At 31.8% G+C, this 8,445-nt stretch overlaps 1 protein-coding gene across 4 annotated transcripts in view; it reads right to left on the reverse strand.

Annotated features, from left to right (window-relative positions):
- The window catches only part of ARB2A (ARB2 cotranscriptional regulator A), a 420,212-nt gene that overhangs the window by 252,828 nt on the left and 158,939 nt on the right, over window positions 1-8,445 (reverse strand). The window lies entirely within an intron of this gene.

Here is an 8,445-nt window from a genome sequence, read left to right on the forward strand (position 1 = left end):
ACATTAATATTTATAATACATATTTTGAGAAAATAACCTCTTTGAAATTGAAGTTTACAATTCCAACCACATTTTGCTGGATTTCTGTTCCTTTACAATTGCACTTTAATGAGTATTTTTTATTTGTTTGAACTTAAAAAAAGAATAAGCAATTAAAGAGGAGTAAACAGCCTACAGATTTACAAGTCTTTATTATCAGGAACACAGAATGTCTACCTATGCATACTGGATTCTTTTCACCTCTCTTCTTTCAGGAAGGCACACAAATCACAAAACAAAATAATGTCTTACTGTAATGTATGGAACCAAGTTTTTAATCCTGAAATTTCTTTTATTTTTCAACTACCATAAAAATTTCTCTTTATTAAGAACTAGTACCAGGAAACAAGTTCCAGAATTTAAAATACAGCTTATTGAGCTATTATATTTTTTTTAAAGTTTTAAAAACATGTTTTCCTGTCTGACTTAATTCTAGCAAGGCAAACCTTTCTATAGTTATAATTAAAGAAACTTTTGGCACTTATATTGTAAATGATGGAATAATCTAACCATGAGAAAACAGAGAAGGATAAACAATTACCCCTGACAAGCCACACATATTTTTGAAGCTATTTATATCTTGTCTTTTCTATTCAATTCTGTACTGTGGGTGCCCTATTTTGTCTGGTAAAATCTTGTAAGGTCATACTTAAAACATGCGTTATATTATGTTTAAAAAATAAGAGCTCTTAAAAATAAAGCTTAAAAAATTCTCATCCTTACTAAAAAAAAAAAAAAAGTACATACTTTTCCCAAAACTGTAACTGTAGAATCTTCTACATCAAGTTTAATTTAATTGTTTTTTGCCAAACCAAACATATGATAATTAAAAAAAAAAACTGAGAGCAGTAATACAAGCCAATATTAAGCATAGACTCTATTGTCCTTATTTGTAAATATGCTACATTGCTACACATTGTTGGCTTTTCTAATAGTTGATTTCACAAACTACATACAAACTTCGTTGGGATTGTTTCAGTTTCCCCCCAATCAGTTGATATTATTGTCTAAAACCATGATATGGTTTGGAGATTTTCAAGATCACTGAAGTTTTGATTTTAGTGATAGGGCTGTTAATTAAGATATAGTTGTCTTACACATATGAAAACTACAGAATAATATATACCAAACTGATAAACAAAATACCACATATTCCTCAATATGTGTTTAAATAAAACCTTTCATACCTTGTTCATGAAAGGCTTATAAAACACTTTACAAATTTTTAAATTTAAATGTTCATTAACAAAACACAAGACAAGATCGTTTTTTTAAGTTTCTTAGCTGGTAAGTCAAAGTTTTACCAACAAAAGATATTTTATTTGGTTCTGCTTTATTCTAATCTGTATAGCTATTCAAAAGTCTTGTAATTCATTGTGATCACTGTCAGGTAGACATATTGTCACTCGGTGATTTTCTACAGTTGGACACACTTGACTAGTTATTAAAATCACATTTGAAGGAAGTTCCTACCCCTCTTCCTTGTGCCTCTTACAACTTTTCACGCCCTTCTCAAATTTCAGCTATAACTTCTCCTCCCACCAAAAGTAAGTTAAAGAACACTGTTGCACTCTGCTAAACAGGCTGAAATAGAGGCATTCAGTACACTGCCTCTGGTGTAAGGAACATAGTCAAAAAAGGTCACCATAGGCCAAAAAGAAAATTGCCTCCTTACTAGATTCTCTACCGTGAGTAAGTGGTCTCCTGTCATGTTTCTTCCCTGCCTTCTCTGAGTGAACTGAACTTTACACACACACACACACACACACACACACACACACACACACACACACACACACAGCCTTTCATACTTACAAGAGTTAGGGTTAGCAAGACCAAAACAGAATCTTAGAGTTCTTAGAGATGAAAATAGTGATATATTACATTTTAATGATAATATGAAAAATTTCAAACTCAAGGTAACAAAGTGGGACTTTAATAAATTGATAAAACATGAACATCATCTTTGCACAATGAATAAACTCCAAATAAAGGTAAATTCTTTAGACAAAATTTATAGTCACCAAAAATGAGAAAGCTATCACCCTAGTTTATAATTTAATCACTAGAAATAATATTTGCATAATGCCAGATTTATTTGAGCAGAAGTTTTTACTTTAATTTTTGCAAATCATAGATTGAGAAATTATTGTGCCTACTTGATTTTAAATGAACTATGAAATTTGATATGTCCCATCTAAATAAGTATAAAAACCAGAAACACATAAATCATCAAAGCAGTAGTATTTGTCTAAGTTATCGATTATGTAACTGAAAATTACATGACTCATTTCTCCAATTTTATAAAGACATGATGTCAATTTTTCACCAAGGCATCAACAGATGAAAAATGATTCTATTTTTAAATCATGAATATATAAATCAATTAAATAATTTTTATCATATAAATTTCAACAATGAATGCTTTTCTTTAAACGTTTGATTTATTCAGAAAATATTTTATCATTTAGATATTTCATCTGCAAATTTAATTAATGGAATAACAATCAAAAAATATTCAGGAACATTTTCTGTGGAAATGAGAGCTAATTTTAATAAATGTCTCTGTTGCAAATTCAATTACCATTCTGTAAAAAACTTACATTTTTCAAATAAAATTTTCCTGATAATTAATGCAATATTCACAGAGACCATTCATAACCATTTTATGAGTAGGAGAAAGCTGGAGCAACAAAATAAAGTTAACTATCCCACCTAAAGATATGTAGTAAAACTTCATCTGTTCCTCTTTTTCTCTGCCACATGTAAACATTGTCCAAAAAATCCTTTTACATAATAAAGCTACAAAGAGCTTTTCCATGTTAACATTAATATATGTAAACTAAGGAGTCAAAGTAAATAGTCAGAGTAAACAAAGCAGACCACAAACCAGAAGTTAAACTTAACTGTTTTAAATAGAATGATATCAATTTATATCTTAAACAAAGAGAATAAACACCATTTAAAAAATCAATTCTTTCTATCCCAAGTAACTCAATCAGTACACACAGAAATAAGTAAGAGGAGATCCTAGTTTAACCTTTAACAAATGTACCCATAAAGTTTTATAAAACTACTCTATATAACCAGGCGTCAAATATAATATCATAAAAGAACTGTGCACTGCCACTCCAAAGGAGATCTCCATAATTAATGCTTAGAACATTAAACATTTTATATTGAAGTGTTTTTAATTTAATTATTCCTTAAGCATGCTAAATTTCTCCTACGATGAAAATTTTGGTCATTTCAAATGCACATGGAAAGTTCTGTTATCTTTACCAAGATAAAGTGATCAAACTGATTATCTAACATTCTACAACTAAATAAATAAAACTTCTGGCATCTTTTGTAATGATTCACCCAAATCAATTCCAATATCCAACATTTCAAGGGACAAAGCATACATAAAGTTGTTAATTAACTCTTATGTTTGATCGCACAGTCTAATAGAAGATCAAGGTGATCAAGAGGACAGATATTGGTAAAAGTAAGCTTTAGCTCTTTAATTTACCTCATCCTATTTTCTACCCTTTTGTAGCTATAACTATAGTTTCATTATTAAACCTGTGTTTATAAGGTATAAACCATGGGATCTTAATCAGAAACTCCCAAAATTTTACTGCTTGACGTAGCATTTTATTCATCACAGTGCTTGCTGTGATTTAAACAGAATACACAGGCCTCTGGGCCTCCTTTACTTTGAAGTCTATAGATGCACTTACTAATAAATAATAGTTCATTTATCATTCAATCAACAAATGATGGCTTAGGTCAGGGGTCTAGAACAGACAGGTGATGCGAAACACAAAGAACCAAAGAGGAAATCTTGCTTAAGAAATTAAATCAGTACAGAAATGCACTTATGGAGAAGATACTACAAATAGATAAAATTTTAAAATGCCTGGCCAGAAACAGAATGTACTTTTGACCCCAATGAAACCTTGCCAAAACTGAAGATTTATCTAAGTTAATTTGCCTATTAATTACCAATTATAAGGAAATCGGAAAATAGGAGCAAATTCTACATCTTTTCAAATCTCTTGTGGTTGGCTACATAAAAAATCAGCTGAAAGTACTCAGCTCTACATATTAACCTGCCAATACTGCCAAGCCACATGTGACCAAAGAGGTCAGGGGCCAGAGTATAATCCTTTGACCTACGGAACTATCTGTTTTGGTCTTCAGGCAAGGCTCCGTAAGAGATCATTTTACACAGATTTATCAATCACATTTTTCACGTTCAGCATTCTATCTGCTGGGTTTGAAAGAAGATAGGTGCCCATCCTCAAGGGAAATGAAACCCAAAGTGTCTTATCTATAAACTATATCTACTACTGTCCATTCATCTTTTCTGAAAGATGTATGTTGTGTTTCTTCTCATCTTTTTCTCAAGAAGGGTATATATATGTCACTGTTGCAACATCCTAGGTGCAACAGTGAGATGAGGTCATGACAACCAATCAGAAGTCACTAGTGAAGCGTTAAAGTAAACATAGCTGTTGGAGCTGCAGCTCTGCTTGAAAAATGCCCCCTCCATTATTTCAGCAATTTTCTCAAGACGTGACCTGGGACTGAAACGCCTGAAATGTCACTTGACTCTGTTTTGTGCTTCTTCCCAACTGCATTTAGGTAACAGCACCCTGCTAATATTTTGTAAAATGTCTGTCATGACCATGCTTTGACTTGTAGTTCCCTAAATTCTAATGTTGTGTTCCACGGTATAAAAATACCATAATGTGAACCAACATAGATTACCCAATAAGTTTCCAACTTCAAATAGCTCATCAAGTTAGTCAGTAAAAGAAAACATGCCACAAAAAGTTTTCGGAGGACCACCTGTTGTCTATTATTTTTACATAGCACTTACTCATAAATCATAACACAGGGTAATTAATCAACCTGTCAAAGAGAAGGTCAAAGGTTATATGGTAGAGTCAGAAGGTCATGCATGGGCTGATAGAGGTCAGGGTCACACTGCATTCCTCATTATCAAGTTGGGATGAGAGACGGCCCAAGCAAACAAAAGTGAAAGCAGATGGAGAAGAGAGTGGATAAAAAAAAAAAAGAAAAGAAAATTTCACAAACAAAAAGAAAAGTGAAAGAAGACTGTCTGCTGCTTTCAAGTAGAGAAGAGAAGAGAAAAGAAATACACTGAAATGTGCTCAAAGAAGCTCAAGAACATAAACTACAGTTTCATTAATTAAATAAGTCGAATATAACTTTTCTTGGTCATTGTATTAGTGCATACTAAGCAATATTAGAAAATATATGTTTGCCATCTCTATACCTTCCCTAGCTAGTGTACCGGGATAAATTAAGGTAAATGCAAAGAGTTCCAAAGGATAAAGTACAATTACAAAAAAACTTATTATAAGAGGGTTTTTTCCCCTTTAATATTGTTTCAGCATTATAACACAGATGCAAATAGTTTTAAGCCATAGGATAATTTTTGAGTATGCTACAAAGATATCCACAAACACAAATGCATCATAAAAGTCCTTTTGAATAACAAAACAGTTATAAAATATTCTATTATTACGCTGGCCTGAATTAGATGCAGAATACTGTGCAAAATTAGCTGTCACCCTTTGCTCAAAATCTTTGTTAATCTCATTTTGAATGTTTGCAGCTTTATCAACACATGCATCAATGTCAGCTCCTTGGTTACTGAACCGCTGTAGCTGGAAGAAGATATAATTAAAATGTTTTGGCACAGAAAAGGTGAAATTGTATCTTCCCTTGTTCCCTTAGGAGTCTGTAAAACATGAAGGATATATTGACAAACACACACCCTTGTCTCCGGTTCTGACATCAGGTCAACCAAGTGCTATTTATTTTAAAACATTTACTTTGCACTTACTCACATTATCACCTGCTCTGTTTCTAACTTTTCCTAGGCTTTAGAACGTTATGTTGCTTAAATATCACAAATTTCTTTTCTAATCATCAATATCTTATTTATCAAAGCATTCCATATGTACAATAGCATTATAAAAACATTTACCATTCATTATAAATGGCAGAAATATGATTTAATACTACAGCATTATGAAATATTTTATATTCTTTGCTTCTCATTCTCATAAAAAGACACAAACATACATTAAACTAAAAGAAGTAACAAGTTACAACTGTTGCCCAGTCAGTGACAGATCAAAATGCCTAAGTGGATACAGGGAACCCTATGGACACACCTCCTTTATTACATGTTCCCAAGCCGACTTGAATGGACAAATTTATCTTATGAAATGTATGTTCTGCATGCTAGCTATGCCTTTATGGTTTAAAGTCTTAAATGTTCTCTTAACTTATTAGCATTATAAAATTGTGTAAATACTGTAGCTATAGATGGTAGGCACATGGTCTTTCAAAATATCACTCTTACCCAATCATATACAATACAAACATATTGTTTTTAAGTTACTCTTAAAACCTGCTTACGAACTGTGGTACATAAATCATTTTATCTTAAAATATGTCACCTTTCTCTTCTATTCCCTCAATTAAAATAGCATGTCTAAAATATTTTTGTTGTTTTTTCAAGAATATATCAGTGCTTTGCTTGTGTTTCCGAAGTCCACTTGCAAGCATGAGGACATAATGAAAGATCCCAAGTATTCACTGAGTCAATCATTCTTTAAACACTGATTTTACACAACAAGTATTTAATAAGCAGCTACTATCTACCAAGCACTATGCTAGGTACAGTGCTATACTTATGGTCACCTTTCATTTTAAGATATTTCCACTCAGTAGAAAATTCCAAATAATAATTAAGTACAAATTCCTAAAATTTCTACATGAAGCCATGTTATTCTTCAATAGGAAGAGGAATATGAAAAGAAAAAAAAAAGAAAAAATCATTATAAAATATTTCTAAAGCCAATCTAGCTAGACTTTCAAGGATGAGTAATCATAAATAGTAAGCTGTGTTTGTGTTACGAGTATTATTTAAACTTACTCCATCACAAGGAAAGTGTACCTCTTAGGAATGTGTGTGTGTGTGTGTGTGTGTGTGTGTGTGTGTTGTGTGTACATGCACATTGTATATACATCCAGATATTTTAACAAATAAAACCATTTCATAATCTAAGGGAAAATCTTTTAAACACATCTACCTCCTAATAAACAGGTGCAACTGAGTACAGCTATGAATTCCCCTTCCCACACTGACCTATGTCAGAAGATCTTCTCATACTTCTTTTGCTAAATAATTTAATTACTTATGAGTTATGGTTTCTTTGTAACCTTTTAAATGACTAACTCATTAAAATGCAAAAATATGCAAAACATGATGTCACCGGGTCAAACAGCTGTGTTGGTAAAATTATGGCTGTGAATGTCCCCAAGAACATGAAAATATTAATAATTTATATTGCTCATTAGATGGCAAAAACTCTTTAAACAGATTTAGAGACAGATTAATTTTGTAATCACAAAATGCTACTCTACCTCATGGTAACAAATCTTTCTACCATCTGTGACCCTTTGGTATATATAAAACATATAAAAATTCATAATGGCTTAAAGTTTTTGCATTATAATATGCATATTCAGGAAAAAGTGTCACAAGAACCTGAAATATGGAGGTAAAGGACTTTGTTTTGGGAAAAAACCCCACAACTACTCGCCAACATTAATCACAACTTAATTTTCCTTCAAAGAGACAGGACACAATAATAGCAAATAAGTTATAGTATGAGACAGTCAACAAGTCATACCCCTGCAAACCAACAGGATGCGATAACTGCCTTACTCTGCGTAAAAATAAATGTCACATTATGACTTCAAACCTTGGGCATAAACTTCTCATAGAATGACAAGAAGTGATGAAATTATGTAAACAAAAGACTATCATTTTCAAAGTTTCAAATGTCTCATGCCTGTGTTTCAGAGTATCAGGATGGTGCTGAAAGCAGAGGGTAGGAAAAAGATTTCCCCAACTATCAGTTGTTTTTAGACACAAAATGTTTTTAGTTTAAAAACATATGCCTTAATTGTCAAATCTGTGCTTTTTAGTCAGGAAACTAGCTTCCTAACGATCATGTTTTTCTGTCTCTTAAGCAATTTAAGCATCAAATTCATTATTTACTACGGTAAATTATAGAAATGTGTTCATCTAGTATCAGCTAGCAGCAACAGAATTACTTTCATGTGCACTTAGTAATGTTATTTACATTAATAATCTATCATGGGCAAAAATTAATGAATAGACAGTACTGACATGTGGTCTTTTAAAAACACAATGATTAGGTAATCCTAATTTTAAAATTCCATTTTTTAATTCCTTCTTAAAAACGTTTGAAGTAGAAAAAAAGCAGTATGTCCATCTGAGTTCTGATGTGAAATAATATTGAAGATAGTTGTTATGTGGAAGGGAAGGGTTAATGGGGATTTTAAACT

This window comes from Pseudorca crassidens, chromosome 3, assembly GCF_039906515.1.
Source record: "Pseudorca crassidens isolate mPseCra1 chromosome 3, mPseCra1.hap1, whole genome shotgun sequence".
NCBI classification, from domain to species: domain Eukaryota; kingdom Metazoa; phylum Chordata; class Mammalia; order Artiodactyla; family Delphinidae; genus Pseudorca; species Pseudorca crassidens.